Below are 18333 nucleotides of genomic sequence, written 5' to 3' on the forward strand. Positions count from 1 at the left end.
TTGGTGGATCTGGGTCAGGTGTTTAATTTGTCTTAATCTTGTCTATTGAAACAGGAATAGTATAGAACCACACAAAGCGCTGGATGACCAGTTGCAGCAGCAAACACTCCCAAATAACAACTGCACATATGTTGTAGATTGAATTTAAATGGATATAGAGGAAGGGAATGATTACAGTGCTACTGAAATCCCAAAAGAACATAAACCGATAACTAACTACTATTAAAAGTTCATGTTTGTTCAAATGCTGTGTAGATTTTCAAAAGCCACGTTCTATTAGAAATGGACTTACAATCAAGATGTGGTCAGTGTTTCCGTAGCAGGTGCTTGTGGAGAGAGTGATCTATTTTTCTCAGAGCGTTCAATATGAAGAAATTCGTATCGTCTTCCGGTATCAAGGTTGTCAATTAGCCCTTGAATAATCCTTGTAAACTGAGCCGTCTCATTTGCCACAAGAAATCAGCTAATGCATGAGTAAATAATAATCGTCTCCTCCCCTCTCAGCCAAGCAATCAGATAGTATGTGGGAGAGAAGAGGTAGATACTAGTGTAATACGTTTCAAATAAAATTTATAAAAATAAAAACATACAAGACCGGGATATAATTGCCCGTACTATATGGTGTAAAGTAACAATCATATAGAAAACATGTATAAACGAAGTGTCCAAACGATCGTGATGTTATAATCACCAAATGGAAGTGCTGAGCAATCGATATCACCGTCCACCATTCACCAACACATTTCGACTTTAAGAAAGTCTTTTTCAAGGTGGTGGATATGTCAGGAAGTTCCTTTTTTATAGTATTAGCAGGTGTACGCAAATAAAACATTACATCGTTTAATTGATAGTAACATTAAAAATCCATAAATACACAGTAGATAACATGTTTATGCATAGGTGTAACAACCTTAATATATATATAAAAAAAAAAGATAAAAACAGTTTCTTTAATCCAATAAATGCTAATCAAGTCTGTATGTGTGTGAACGGACCCGCGGCACTTATCCACTAAACCAGCTTCCGAAAATCACATCACACAGAAACTTGTACAAAAGTTGAAATAGAGATACCATAATAAACATGTATTAAACACAGTCAAATGTATAGCTAAGAGATTTTACAGACAAGTCAAATCTGCATATATTCAAGCGAGCCCGTATTACGGCTACGTGTTAGATGTTTGAAATTCCATTAATAAAAACATTCAATGATATCCAAGTGTGTGAATAAATAGATGTATCAGCAATGAGCAACTATCTTAGAAGGAAAAACAAAATCTGTATACATATAAATAGCAGCATTGTTAACTAAAATTCATTCACAAAATTAACATAAATGTGTGAACAGATCTGATCAATACTAATCAAGTCCGTGTGTGTGTAAACAGGCCCGCAGCACTTTATCCATAAGAACTGCTTCCGAATCAACATCACACAAAAATACTTATACAGATGTTGAAATAAAAGACAATTACAATTTTAAACATATATTTAGACATAGTTGGGTGTTCGACTAGGAAATTTACATACAAGCCAAATTAGTAAATGTTAAAACGAGCCCGTATTGCGGCTAAGTATTGAATGTTAGACGTTTTGTTCATGGAATTGACCAATAATATTCAAATATATGATAAATGAGTCTATATCTCTCTTTAAGAGAGTAACAAAATCCGTGCATATATACATTAAGATCCAGGCATTATAAACTGAAAATGATTCGTTCACACGATTAGCTTATATGTGTAAACAGATCCACAGCATTATAGAAACCACCTCTAGAACCAATATTCATATCTAGACTGGTATATAAAACAAAAACAAAGTAACTGTGTTTAATACATGTTTATTATTGTATCTCTATTTCAACTTTTATACAAGTTTCTGTGTGATGTGAATTTCGGAAGCTGGTTTAGTGGATAAGTGCCGCGGGTCCGTTCACACACATGCTGACTTGATTAGCATTTATTGGATTAAAGAAACTGTTTTTATCTTTTTTTTATATATATATTTATATATATATATATATATATATATATATATATATATATATATATATATATATATATATATATATATATATATTAAGGTTGTTACACCTATGCATAAACATGTTATCTACTGTGTATTTCTGGTACCCCAAAGCCCTGTTGAACAGCACAGAGGAGTGCATAAACGCTTTTAAAATGCATGGCTACAAGGGGTTAATTGTGCTCCTGAAAACTTGTGCCCAGGAGTGATTGACAGGAGGAGGATGAAGGCCCTGATTGGCTGGGGGAGTAACAGGAAGAGGATGTGCAGGAAGGAGGAGAGAGAGAGAGCAGAATGGTAGAAGGAACAGGGGGAGGACGTGCAGCCGAGCAGAGAGAAGATAAGCTGCTGCCAGAACTGTGACATTGCCAGCAAAGCGGACGGAGAATAGCTGGGGACACGCAGCGGGGCGCCAAAGACAGTCTCCACTAACTGCAGAACCGTCTCAAGGTAAAACCCTAGCCTGCAGTGTACTGCACACACCCCAGTGTCAGAGGGAATAGTGATGAGAGAATCTATCCAAAACTGACATTGCATTCTTGTACAAGGAAGGATTGTGAGAGCTTTTCCCCCAGATCATACCTTGACACATGCTGCAGGGAACAATTAAGACGGTAATTTCAGCTATATCCTGTGTGTGTGTGCTGATATCTGGACATTATACCCTGTTGCAGAGCACATGTGCTGATAGAGATTTAATGACTGTTGAGAGAACAGCGCCATGGAACACTACCAAACTCATGTGCACAGGTCAGCCCAGAGAAAGCGCAAGCTCAAGGGGAGCCATGGCAAGCAGCACAGAGAAATCAACACGGGCCCAAGAATCGGTAATACAGAGCGGTCAGTATCCCACCGAAGACCCAATACAAACGCTCAAAAAGTAAATGGAGGAGCTGGCCGTCGGATTGGTAGAAATCCAGCGAGAGATGCGCCAAATGGCGATGCCACCGGCACCCACCTACAGGAGTAACCAGAGTGGAGGCCCGAAAGACAAAGACCAGTCCGAGGCAGGTGGGAACCACCTCGCGAGGATGTACGGCGATCGCCCAACCAATTCGATGGTCAAGGGCGCCCGATATGCCGCCGGTGCCATGGGGTAGGACACATAGAACGAAACTGCGTCCAAAACGAACATTTAAACTCCGACACCCCGAGATCAGGGCCGAATCTCGGGACGAGCCCCGGGAATAGATCCAGAAAACTGGAGGCCCCAGTTCATCGGACAATATCCCATGTTACCCGTTACAATTAATGGAGTGGAGACCCTGACTATGCTTGACACTGGGTCGCAGATTACGACCATTCGGCTACCTACATTCCACAAGTATTGGGGCAAAGAGCAGCTGTTATCACCACCCCCAACCAGGCTGCGGCTGACCGCCAGTAACGGCCTTGAGATTGCGTGTGAAGGGTATTGGGAATCGGACATCCAGATCGGAGCGACCTTGTTGCCAAGACAAGGCTGTCTCGTCACCGCCCCCTGTGAAGGGAACATAGCCCCCATCATCCTGGGGATGAATGTGCTGCAAAGATGCCCGGATGAGCTAGTGGCGACTTTGAAGGGTAAATTAACCCAAGTGGCGTCCCCCGGTCATCAGGCCTTTCAACATACTGTTCGGCTCCTACAAGGTCATCAAAAGTCTGCTGGTCCCCATGTAAAGGTTTTGGGCACTTTCAAGTGGTTTAATGTTTGGAATGGATATGGCTTCATCAACAGAAATGACACCAAAGAAGATGTCTTTGTCCACCAGACAGCAATAAAGCGAAATAACCCACGGAAGTTTCTACGCAGTGTTGGAGACAGGGAGACTGTGGAATTTGATGTTGTGGAGGGAGAGAAGGGTGCCGAGGCAGCAAACGTGACTGGCCCTGGTGGTGTACCAGTAAAAGGAAGCAGATTTGCACCCTGCCAATGAAGGTTCCGCAGACGTTTCTACCGGCCAAGAGGAGAGAATGCTGCAGAATCTGGTGGAGAAGTAAGTGCAGAGCAAGTGAGCGAGGGAGTGAGAGCAGAGGAAGTGTCCCCTCAGCAGAGACCTGTTCAGCACAGGCGCCCTCCTCCGTTCTTCTACAAACGGCAGAAGAAAGACTACGACCGGGATGTGCAGGCCTGTCGGCTGCCAGAAAGGAGCATCGTCCTCAAGAAGAATAATCGACCCCGGAGTAAGCTGGATCCCAAGTGGAAGTTGAACCCGTATGTGATTACGGCCGAACCCATATCAAGCTCCGCCCAAGACCAGACCAAGGGCCAGAAGAAACATCAAGGGATGACTAAGATGAAGAGCCAGACGATGGCGAAGGGACTTTGCCTCAGCTGCCCACTGACCCTTTCGAGCAACTATTAGCGGTATCAGGATTAGAGATCTACTGAAACTGTTGTATATAATGTATATTAAAACTGCTGTCATTGGACATGTTTGCTCTTATAACTGTTGTAGATGTGTGATTTGAGTTGATAAAGAACAACCACCTTTATGTCTTAATGCGTGAGGACACGCACCTGAAAAAGCGGGGGTGAATGTGGTACCCAAAAGCCCTGTTGAACAGCACAGAGGAGTGCATAAACGCTTTTAAAATGCAGGGCTACAAGGGGTTAATTGTGCTCCTGAAAGCTTGTGCCCAGGAGTGATTGACAGGAGGAGAATGAAGGCCTTGATTGGCTGGGGGAGTAACAGGAAGAGGATGTGCAGGAAGGAGGAGAGAGAGAGAGCAGCATGGTAGAAGGAACAAGGGGGAGGACGTGCAGCCGAGCAGAGAGAAGATAAGCTGCTGACATAGCCAGCAAATCGGACGGAGAACAGCTGGGGACACGCAGCGGGGCGCCAAAGACAGTCTCCACTAACTGCAGAACCGTCTCAAGGTAAAACCCTTGCCTGCAGTGTACTGCACACACCCCAGTGTCAGAGGGAAGAGTGATGAGAGAATCTATCCAAAACTGACATTGCATTCTTGTACAAGGAAGGATTGTGAAAGCTTTTCCCCAGATCATACCTTGACATATGCTGCAGGGAACAATTAAGACGGTCGTTTCAGCTATATCCTGTGTGTGTGCTGATATCTGGACATATACCCTGTTGCAGAGCACATGTGCTGATAGAGATTTATTGACTGTTGAGAGAACAGCGCCATCTTGTACCTGAAATGAGCAACAGCCCTGCTTTCTACTATAATACTTAACCCTTGATGGAAATCTCTGCAGGACATTGGAACACTACCAAATTCCTGTGCACAGGTCAGCCCAGGACTGAGTGGAAAATATGGTAACGTTACCAGGGATAATATTGGTGCACCAAATGTTGAGATGGATGTTAATGTTATGTGATTTACCTAAGAATTGATTTATTAATATTGAAGGTGTGCCATTCAGTGTTAGTGGTACCGCTGCAATTCAAGTTAACTCAGCAGTAGATGCTAAAAGTGGGGCGCCTGACCCATAGGGAATAGCACGGTACCCCAAACACCTGAATAAGAAGTAGCCCTCTAGTGGGCGCGGTAGTGACCGTAAGAGTCTTGATGGGTTATTATTGATGGTTTTTGCATCATCACCAGTCAGATATTGTTAACGTGAAAGTAGTAACTGTGATTACTAGTGTGCCTTATTAGACAATGTGCATTGAAGATGTTATCGTTATTCTGCCTTATTCTCACCAGGTGTATGTCATATGTTAAATGCTATTGTGCTCTATGCTAATCAGACGCATTATTTTGTCATACTATTGAGCTGAAAGGGTCAGTGGCGCGGTGTCTTACCGAAACTATCCTTACCGCATTCTCAATAAACCCAAGTTGTTTGACCAATCCTTGTCCCTTTCATTGAAGTATTTATCTCCTGACCACCGGATATCCAAACAGAAAAGAACCTGACTCGTGTCTGGAGGACAAGGTAAGGGAAGGATTCCCATCAGTACTCGACCACCACATATTTATAGATTTTTAATGTTACTATCAATTAAACGATGTAATGTTTTATTTGCGTACACCTGCCAATACTATAAAAAAGGAACTTCCGGACATATCCACCACCTTGAAAAATACTTTCTTAAAGTCGAAACGCATTGGTGAATGGTGGACGGTGATATCGATTGCTCAGCACTTCCATTTGGTGATTATAACATCACGATCATTTGGACACTGCGTTTATACATATTTTCTATATGATTGTTACTTTACACCATATGGTACGGGCAATTATATCCCGGTCTTGTATGTTTTTATTTTTATAAATTTTATTTGAAACGTATTACACTGGTATCTACCTCTTCTCTCCCACATACTATCTGATTGCTTGGCTGAGAGGGGAGGAGACGATTATCATTTACTCATGCATTAGCTGATTTCTTGTGGCAAGTGAGACGGCTCAGCTTACGAGGATTATTCAAGGGCTAATTGGCAACCTTGATACCGGAGGACGATACAAATTTCTTCATATTATTGTACGCTCTGAGAAAAATAGATCACTCTCTCCACAAGCACCTGCTATGGGAACACTGACCACATCTTGATTGTAAGTCCATTTCTAATAGAACGCGGCTTTAAAAATCTACACAGCATTTGAACAAACATGAACTTTTAATATTAGTAAGTTATCGGTTTATGTTCTTTTGGGATTTCAGTAGCGCTGTAATCATTCCCTTCCTCTATATCCATTTAATCTTGTCTATGATCACTAATCTGCATCCTGTTTTAGACCAGAAACATTCACTAGTGTTGATAGGCTTTTGCTTTTTCTGGCGTCTTTCCTCTTTTGTGAATGCACACATAAAAAAAACATATTATTAGGGCCACTAAACCGCAACATTTAAATGTTCATATATGATACATAGTAAAATACATTGTTCAGTGTTGAGTTGATTTTCCAGTGCAGCTCTGATAAAATAGAAATTATTACCTCCCCACATTATTACAGATAGGATGCAATCTAATATCGATCAAAAAGCTGAGAACATAATCATCTGAGTTACTGTAACATCACTATTCTAATCCACAAATGGCATTTTTGCAAAGCTGTCACTTAGACCCTATCTCCTTAGTTAGAGAAACACCTTCTTAACAAGGCAACCTGCAGCAGAGGATTCAGTCACAACATTATAAGCTTACCAGTTATCTCATTTATATTATTCAGCTCACTAATACACAGCCTTTTATATAAATTGATAACAAAAAGTGTTTTTACTTGTTCTTTAAGGATTTCCCTTTATTTCTTTTAGTTTTGCTAATTAATTCTAATTAATTATTTAGTGGTGCAGTATTATAGTTGTTTTTCTTTTGCTGGCTATGTATTTGTATGTTTTGGTTTAGACTGGCTACCCTAAATTCCTTTTACATATTTTGCTACATTCCTTCTATTTTCAAATATTACCTTTCTTATTGAACTATATTGGTTGCTTTTTATTCGTGGAAATTATGCTACCATTCCCTGTGCACTTGCAACAATATTTTTATATAAAATCTTGCATTTCGATTCTATCGTCCCCATCTCCCCAATTTAGCCTTCTAAAGATCTTCTCCCCCAGCACTGCTGCATCCTCCCCATTGAGGTATAGCATATTCCTACTGCAGAGCCTGTAACTGAGAAGGAAATTGGGCAAATTGTTCAAAACCCCCAACTGTCCTTCCTACACCAGCTTATCATTCACTTACTCAAATCTCTAAGCTCCTCCTGTTGTTCAGCTACAAGTAATATTTCAGAAAACACTGCATTGAGGTCTTTAATTTACATTTACAGGGTAAGTCACTGAAGTTTTTGGCATGTTCACTCGGTTGTGTCAGATCAGGACTAATCTTCTTAACACTCTTCCTTCAACCCCCTCTTTTAACTTTAACCAAGCTACCAATCTCAATATCCTGATCTCCCAAGTCTCCATTCTATTCTGCACTGTCCCCAACCACTGCTTGTGTATATGGAACTCAGTGTCGACAGATGAGCAATTTGTAGTAATAACCCTCAAAATTTATTTTCAAGAAATGCATAAATAGCACAACATACTTTACTATATACACTGGATGGTGTTACCAATAATAGAACAATTTACTGACAATGATTTAAATAGAATTAATTAATGCAATATAACTATGAATGAATAAAAATAGAGTCATGCAATATAAATATAATAGAGTAATGTAAGTAATAAATACAGTTGTGTTAAAATACTGCAAGTTTACTTACCACTACAAAGTAATGTTTTTAAAAAATATCACAACCTTTTACATAAACTTACCAATAGATACAAAGTACCCTGTGTAGAACTACTTCCTTACACTTGTCAGACAGTTGCCAGGAAGAAAAACAACTATTTTAGATGTAACCTTAGTTACAAGACAGCAGCTGCAGATATCATTTGAGTACATATATGTACCTTTTTTTAGATTTGTCCTTAGAATCTGAATGTTTCAGTCCATTTTATTTTAATATTAAAATGTCCATGGTCATTTCAGATCCAAATAACTACATGTGGGAACCTGAAATCAACACAATCTTGATCTACACCTGATCAAAAGTAACGGAATGTTGATCAAGATTGGTGAAATATGTCCTGAAGAAGACTGTGATCTCCCTGTGTGCAGACATTGGCTGACTGCAGTAACTGGGCCACATGTGAGATGGTAACCCAGCTGAGCTGTAAGTGCTGAGCAACCAGTTCTATCAAATGTGGTCATTGTCATGGAACATGGGATTACCTTCAGTTGTTTAATTCTTTGATTGATTTTGTTTATTTTACAAAGCATTTTGATTACTTTTATACTTTTTATCTCAGTCTATCTTAACTGATTGCTCAATAAGATCCTTAAAGAGTTCATCTTAGCAAATGATGACTATAATTTTTAAACAAGTGCCATACAGATAAGGCAGAAAGGAGTTTTTTTATGCTATTTGCTGATTAATATTCAACAGAATTGAAACAGATTTAAAACAGTTACAAAATAAATATTAAATTACAGGTGTGGAAGGTATGAAGGTCAAGAGGTGCCACCTAGTCTTAATCCTTATCCATAAATTTCTGCAAACCATTTGTTCTTTCATAACAGCTGCTGGCAAAGTTTCACTCATCTTGTTGTTGTCCTCATAAATATTACTCTGTCGTATTCATTTGATCTCCAATAATGATTTACAAATATCTGGAAAATGGCCATCTGCCTTACTCTTTACATTTCATTAAAACAAGACGAAACTGAGTAGACAATATTTTTTTAAAAAATGACCACTAATTTGTGTAGTATATTTTAAGGTTATAATCAGTCTGTATTAAGGACAGGAATTTATGATAAAAAGAAAATTACACTACAGCGTAAGCACCTAGGGTGGCAAATAAACTGAAAATATACAAATATCTGAATTATGCCACCCATTGATACTGCCACTCTCACTTAACTGAAGATGTTTTCGCTATGTGTCTCTAAATGTCTATTCAAATTTGTTAATTCCATTAAGTGTCTATCTTTTCAGCATTACCCTCAATACAATTAAAGTTTTGACATATCATCAAAGCTTGGAATTGCAATACTGTTAATTTAAAATGGGGTTCAATCATAATATGGATTTACCACACTTTCTAAAACTGTTTATATAGGTATACAAACATATTTATTAGCTTTCTCATTGTAGCTGTTTTTGGAATATTAATTTATTCACTTTCATATTTTAGCTATTTTTGGGGTGTTGGTTTGAGTCTGCTAATAGTCAATTATTCTACAAAAGGGAGAAATTTACAATGATCTTATTTGTTCTTTAAATTGTACTTTTGAACAATAAATTCTATAAGCAATAATCTTAGAAGTAGTAAAGTATAATATTTTTCCCCCCTCAAGAGGTGTTTTTTTAAATATATTTTGTCCAAAACCAAAATAAAATAATAGAGGGATGGATTTGATAACATTAGACCATTTGGAAAAGTAGAGGAGCACAGTGAGACAAGAGGATCTATGTTTGATTTGGCTATATACCTCTCTTAATGTGCCTGGGCTCAAGATGCCTCTTTTTCTTGCTTCTTCTTCCCAGGGGAAGAATGTTGGCAGGAGGTCAGTAGCACAAAGCTGTCACTCATTACTGGCATGGGTGTTAAACTTTCCTAGTGATATATTAAGATGTGATGGACAGTGGGAGTGGGAAATAGTTTGTACCTAGTAGAGCAAGAATTGTTGCTTATTGAGGGAGGTTTAATGATAGTTTTGTCTCTTCACATGAAATGTGAGACACAGGGGATCTGCCATCTGTAGTGGGTATTAATATCAGTCAGGAATTGAGCAAAGGGTCACAACTCTGTGTGTCTCATCAAAGTTGTTGGGGACAAGTCTGCAAAGAGCTTACACTGTATTTGTTCCTTTATAATGTGTATATTAACTAGTATTCATGGTGCATTCTCTAGCTCATTAGGAAATGTTATAAACACTAAAGATAAGTTGAGATTTTTATTGTTAAAGGCTGATGGAATCCTAGCCCATTTATCCCAGGTAGTGAAAACAAAATGTGTCATTTATAAAGTATGTAGATTCACACTCTATTTCAATATAACTACAATAAATTTTAAAATGCAAACGGAAATTGCTGGCTTTTATATATATATATATACAAGTTAACCCGTGCATGATACTCATGCATTCTAGTCAAATCAAGATACTTAAGGTCTTAAAAAGGTTCTTGTCATGCATTTGGGCCTAGCCCAGGCCTCCTCAGGGGAAGATCGTTACTTCCCGACGCAAGCGCCCTTTTTAATGTGTGTTCATGAGGTAAAATTACCTCACGAAAATTAGTTTGACCCCATAACTTGTAAATTTAGCCTTTACTACCCCTCCCACGGGGGAAGGGGGGATGATGGAAGTTAACTGACTTGACTATTCTAATTTTTTTGTCAAATAATGTCAGTATACCAAATTTCAGGTCAATTGGATGAGCCCTTTCTGAGAAAATAGTTTTTTCCACACACACACACTAACGCACGCCTCTACACATGTGTGTTCATGAGGTAAAATTACCTCACGGAAATGAGTTTGAGCCCTACCAAATTTCAGCCCTTTTTGAATTTTTTTTCCCACACACACTAAGAATTTAGTAGGTCAGTGTATAACTCTGCCCAGCAGGTGGCGCTGCAACTTGGTTTTTTTTTTTCACACACACACACACACAGATGCCACTAAGCATTTATATTATATATATATATATATATATATATATATATATCTCTATATATATATATATATATATATATGTATAATATACTGATTGTCAAAATTGTTTATTCAATATGCTGTTTCAACCTGTTGTTATGAAAGGATCTTAGTAAAATGGTTTGATAGTTGTTCTTCATTCTTTTAATGGAGGAAAGTGTGGTAAAGGTTGTAAAAATGATTAAAATTGATTCAATGTCCTAAGTGCAAAGGGAGAGTGAGAAGAGCTCGCTAAGTGTTCCCTAAGAATTCTAAATATGAGTACCTCATGTCTTGCAGCAGGTTAAAATATTCAGGGAATGAACTGTCTTCTGGCCTGCTCCCATCTCGTTGACCTTTGTGTCATTGTTCCCTTACCTCCTATATGTTCACTAAGGCTAGCTGCACACTGAAGAATTTTCCGACCGACGTGTTTGTCTTTGCCTTTGGTCTGATCACTTGGACGATTAATGCGTACACACTAGTCACGTTTTAGTCTGAAATTTACATACACACGCCTCCAAAAAAGTTGCAGTTCAAGGAGGTATCAGCAGTTGTTCGTAGATTGATTGAAAATTTAAACACACTACAGGTGATTGGGAGGAAAATATTAAACAGTACATGTCTGAGAGGCATGTTGGTGTCAGTAGCTGAGGGGGAGTGCTGGTGCTGTATTGCTATTTGGAGGCTTCTAGGGTACATCTTGGTAAGTTAGGTCTCAATTTAAAAACACATATATGCATGGCCCAAATATATGGGACTTTCACTGTTTAGAGTTAGGACCAGCCTATTAGCAAAAAGGGCCGTGGACAGGCGGGTGGTTTAAACATACATTTGCAAATGTGTGTAACTGAGACTTTTGCATTTTTATGTACAAGTAGCCTTTTATGTAGCCTTTGCTTGTTATAGCAGTGTGCTGGTGGATTTCTCTCTGTATTTGTTCCTTTTAGAATAACCCCACCCTTTCAAGCACCTGCTATGAGCCTATAAATTTATTGAGCAACTTCCACTTCTGTATTATACTTCTGGAAGTGGTAGAGCCGTAAAGAACAGTCGATGGGTACAGGCACTGAAAGAAATTTCTTTCACAGAAGAAGGTGGAATATGTTGGAAACTGCCTACATGATACTTTTATAGGGTTTTAATCATGGGATGGTAACTGTATTGCTATTGGAGCCTTTCCTTAAGCTTAAGTGTTTCATCTGATCCTACAAGTTATGCAACCAAAGTGGACCAGTAATTTATGCAAATTTACCAAGAGCCTATTGGAAATGTTAGAATTTGGTTTTATTGCACAAAATGCTAAAAGAAAAACATGCAAAATTCAGTAAAAAAAATATGATATGGGAAGTGAGTACACAAATGTGTTGACTATTTAAACTTTTAAACTTGAAGGAATATTAATTTTATTTAAATAAGGCATAAAATGTCTTCTGAGTAAACATATCCTTTAAATAATTAACAATGTCCCTTTTGGAGAAAAAGTAAATAATAACTTGCTAACACAGTTTAATTAATATTAAAATTGCTTAGTAGTATAAAAAACTATGTTATTTATAGAATACAACTAATACTTTATACGTATTTAGATTCAAATACTATTTGCAATAGTCAAGACTGTTTTGAAAATGTAAAGTATTAAAATTGGTATGATATTATTGACTGGCATATAATACAATGTCTCGCCACATTCTATTGCATATTTAAATATCATAAAATATACTATTTTTCTCTGTTAGAAGCTGTGGATAGAGGCATAACTAGTGCAAATGTTGAAGCCTCCATGCTACATGGATTGATTTTTAGCAGAGCTTTGTTATATTTAATTTCAAGCCCTGCTACTATGTCATCATAATTTATCACCAGCAAAATTTTCATAAGTTGCAATGGCGTCTGAGATGGGCCGCGCATGCGCAACTGACTGGGTACCGGCTGTTACAGAAACTACATCTCCCAGCATGCCTGGGGATGAGATCTGACATTCAGATTCACACAGAGTTAGTGCAGAATGGGAAATTGAGCAAGGGATGCTTGGGAGAAAAAAGGTATGACTTGCAACCAGACACCGCATATGTGAGCCCGGCAGAGAGACAGGAGACACAGAGAGAAAGAAAGAGAGAGAGAGACACTACTTGCCAGAGCAGAGAAACAGAGCTTGTGTCCGAAGCACCAGTCAGAGAGAGCAGGAGAATGGAAGAAGAGGTGAAGAGGGGGAGCAAGAAACTGTTTGGAGAGGAGTGGATGCAGCTGCTAGACCTGAGAGAAGCCAAGGTTCCAGTGGAAGCTGGAGATCAGTGAGATAAGTAACAACCAACTTCTATGTGATATACTTTAAATGACTGAGACTTTTGTTGTTGTTAGTTTTACAGGGAACTGGCAGAAAGACCTGAAGGTTTATGTGTAAAAATAATTTTCCAGGACTATGCCTTAGTATGAAGGGTATATTGCATGGAGAGATAGATAGAAACTTTAGGACTGAGACACAATCCAGATTGCTCTTATGTGGCAGAGAAGGGTTGTTGTTCGTAGAATCTTCTTATGAGATCTATTGTTCTGGGTGGGGTATGGTTTTACAGAGCTGATTGGAGCGACAGTGACTGCTACGAAAAAAATTCCCGAAACTGACTTGCCGGACAGCTAATAAATGACCATAATAATGACAAAAGAAGTCCCCAACAAATCGCAAGCACCAGTAATGACGGCAGGCTGTTTTGACGTAATTTATGTGTACTCATGATCACGATCTCCATAGAATTTACAGAGTCATGATATTTTCAGTTGATGTCAGCAATGAACATGTCCTGGTGAATAAATGTAGAGAGTGTTATAGATGGAATAATTCATCTGTTCATTCTGAGACTGAATATTTAGTTTCAGAGTCACTGAAGCTAGTGAAATTCGTAATGACACGTGGATAGCTATAACAAGGTAGTTAATCAGTGTGACAGAAATTAATGAATGAAAGAATACTGTGCTGTCATTCACTAAACTACAGGACCAGATGAAGTGAACAGATCTGAAGGTAAAATGTGTATAGTGTGTACACATGTATCGGCAGACTGATTGGAACTTCAGTCATTTGTAAAAGCGTTAATGATAACAAATTGTGCAAACAGCCTTAGTCATGTAAAAGAGTAATTGCAGCTTGAAAAATTGGTTATCAATAACAATATACGTTAAAATAAAGAAACGTAGATACAACACTGACTTTTAGAATGATATATTAATGAAACCCCCCCCCCAAAAAAAGTTAATCTTCAGCTTCATTTGAGGGGGTTACACCTCAAAATCATGATATGAAAGTAGAAAAAGCTTATTTTGCTTCTATAACACAATGGCAAATATTTTTGTTAGTGCAACATGAATTTAATGGTATATTTCTCACATAAGCTTGCTACATAATAAGCACATTTCTAAGGTCATGGTTTAATTGGAATATTTTTAATTTAAAGATTTAATTGATGTCCCTGACAATTTCATAAAGGTGGAAATCCACAAATTAATATTATTTTTAGATATAAGTGCAGTGCTTGAAGTGGGGCGCTTGTCCACCAGCCCTGTAACTACTTACTTGGTACTGGTGGCTGCACCCGGCACCCTCTCCCCTGCCCCCCCCCCCCTCACTGACTGTCAGTGAGGAGCTGCACGGAGAGGAGCCAGCACACTGAAGAAAAGAAGACAGAAAAGGAAGACAAGAAAATAGAAAAAAAGAAGGTCATAGAAAGGTGGGTAAAGAACAGAGGGGGCACTAGTGTGCTTAAATGGGCATCAGTGTGATTAAAGGAGCACCAGTGTAATAAAGGGGCAGCAATGATGAAGGGAGTAGCAGTGTAATAAGGGGGCCATGATGTGATGAAAAACGAGTCATGATGTGATGAAGAAGGAGCCCCAATGTGATGAAGAAGGGACCACAATGGGATTTAGGAGGGGAAAGGAAGGGGCACGGTGTGATGAAGAAGGGGGCACAGTGTGATAAGGGAGGGGGTACAGTGTAATGAAAGAGGAGGCATAGCGTGATGATGGAGGATGCAGTGTGATGGAGGGGCAAACATGTGAATTCACTAAAAAAAGGAAATGATAGGAGCAGGAAGAGGGATAGGTAGAGAGGATCAAGGATTAAGGAGGAGTGAGAGAAGCAGGAGGTGAGACACTAAAGAGAGCAGGTAGGGAGGGAGAGAGGGGCATATCCGCAATGAAGATAGGAGCACATAGAAACAGTGAAGGTAAACAGATAAGGGAAAGATAAAGGGTAACATGAAAGATAAAAGGGAGACATGAGGGAGAGGTGGAGGGACACAGAGGAAAAGTAATTGAACACAGGAGAGGTGGGGTCACAGGGTGGATAGCCTTGCACCATTTAATATATTTTTATGTTATACCAGGGTTTCCGAAACCCAGTCCTCAGGGCTCCCTAACAGTGCAGGTTTTCTGGATCACATGTTACATAATTAGGACCACCTGTGGATCTGTTACAATGTGTCAGTCAGTAATGAATACACCTGTGCTCCAGCAATGAGATATGGAAAAATTGCACTGTTAGGGAGCCCTGAGGACTGGGTTTGGGAAACCCTGTATTATACTATATACAGTAGTATTAACATACATCTAAAACTAATTTCACTGTATCAAAACCACTAGCCTTTGGGCGACCTAAGCGGTCCACCTGTCAAGGAATTTAATATAATTTACCCTCCACCAGAGCATCATACTGACTTATCACACTGTCACAACCTTGCTCTCTGCAATAGTATTGGAGCATAGGGATTGTCATTTATAATGGAATGGAAGTATGATGCTGGAAAGTGATGAGACTAGTTTCAACCTTCTCTACTTAATGGAGAGTAAGCCATAGTTTGAGGAAGAATTTCCAATATTACAGTTAGTTGGTTGCATTTATAAAAATTACCAAATTGGCATGCTAGGTATAGCTATTATTAATGACATGAATGTATGACTCACTGATTTGTAGAGCTAGTTTCAGTTCTTTTTTCTATCAAGTCTGTAATGATGTTATATTTGCAAGACTTACAAATTGTCTGTAGAACATTTACTTATTTTCACCACCACCACCCAGGCATTCCCCAGATTGTATTTTCTCTGATGTAGACAACATGCTGCCTGCCTGAAAAAAATTGGGTTATTAACTGGGTCAGCAAAAGTAAGGAAATTGCGGTACACTTTAGGATTCTCTTTATCCTTGCTCAACCAGTCTTTTTTAAGATAGACAGCATGTTGTGTAAGGATGACATGCTGGCAATGATTACAAACCATAGTTAGCATGGTAGGGCTGAGAACACGTAAGACATCAGAGGACCCACAGAACCTGAACACCATAATCCATACTTGCCAACTCTCCCGGCATGTCCAGGAGACTCCCGCATTTTGCGAGAGTCTCCCGTACTCCCGGGCGAGTGTGGCAATCTCCCGAATTCTGCCCACTTCACTAGGAAGTGCTCCACTTCATAGTGAAGTGGGCAGAATTAGATCCCAAACGCCGCGATTCCCGGTGAATCGCGGCATTTGGCGGGGCCAAAATGACGTGATTTTGGCTGCCCCGCCCCCCTCCCGCCCACCTCCACTGGCTGGCTCCCGGAAGCGAGCTGAAGAAAGTCGGTAAGTATGTCATAATCTTACCTCTCTGTCTGTTTGTAATATCTGGTTTATTTATTTTTATTGCTGGATTTATTGGCAATTGTAAAGCGCTACATTTTATGTTGGTGTTATATAGGCCTAGATAAATGTTAATAATAATAATGTTAATACTAATAATAACACCAGACCCCCAGATAAGTAGAGTATTGACATGAGCTATAACTTCTGATATTATTCTGAATTTTCAGTTTTTGAGTGAAATATCCTTTATGGTGTGCCAAAAGCAGAAAAACTAAAAAAAAAAATCTTAAATCAAACTGTGTGTGCAAATACATGGTAAGATGAGGTCATAAATTCAAATTGAATAGCAACTGTAACACCTACTTTGTCTGATGATATTAGATTACTTGTTACTTTAGGAATGTTGAATATTTGCATCCTTTTCCTATATGAATTTTCTATCATATATTTATTTTCATTAATGATTTATTTTAAAAATGTTTCCATATATGCCCGAGGGATCAAAAGAAAAAACACAGAAAGACAACCATATAGCATGTATTTTAGGAGGTCCATTTAATAAGTAGCCCAGAGATTTTTACCAAATAATTCCATGATAGAATATAGGCTAGTGGTGGTGCCCCTGCATAAACAACAAAGCATCAACCAAATCTAAAATATTTTTAACTAACACATACTCTAGCATGCTAGAAGCCAAAGACATTTTGGGAGGCCCCTATAATTGCTGCCAATGGTTCAATGGCCAATATATAGTGGGTTGGGGAAATCAAGCATCCATAATGAGTACCACTTTTTAATGTAAATTCTGAGGTGCGGCATACAGTAATTTCAACCATTTAATAAACTTTAGGCCAAAGCTACATTTTTCCAACATTTGGTCTAGGTAGGGTCGTCACTCTACATTATCAAACGTTTTGGTAGCATTGAAAGAGCATTACTCTGTTTCCAATATTATCATGGGAAGCTACAGATTCATGAATAATTGCCTTAAATCAGAATCCATAACTGTGCATGAAAGCCAATTAATCTTGATTAACAAAATTACTGAATACTACAGAGGAGCATGTCTTAAATTCTGGCAGTTACCCTAACAGAATAATATCATTAAGCACTTCTCTAACATTTTTGGCAATAACACCTTCACCAAATAATTTGAAAAACTCAATCATTAGTACATTCAGATGTAATTTTTACACATGGGTAAAATACAAAATTATTATCCAGTTCCTCCAACATAATAGGAGCCTCCAAATATCAGCAGACAAAGTTTGAAAAGAAATGGAATCTAAATAGTCAAGCAATTATTAAGAAGTTTAGGAAGCTCTAGAGGAAAGATCAGAATTAAAAACTGGAATCTCTTGTAAAATATCCTGAGTAGGTTGATCTATCGAAGTTCAGGTATACAAAAATAAGTGACCCCTTGTTCAAAGTGCATTTAGCCCCACATTAGTACCCACATTATCAATAAAGAACATAGTGATTCTCATTCAGAGTTGGAGTTGGAGAGTATTTGTTTCCAAAGCTCAGACGCAAAATGCATACCACAAAG

This window comes from Mixophyes fleayi, chromosome 5, assembly GCF_038048845.1.
Source record: "Mixophyes fleayi isolate aMixFle1 chromosome 5, aMixFle1.hap1, whole genome shotgun sequence".
Classification (NCBI taxonomy): domain Eukaryota; kingdom Metazoa; phylum Chordata; class Amphibia; order Anura; family Limnodynastidae; genus Mixophyes; species Mixophyes fleayi.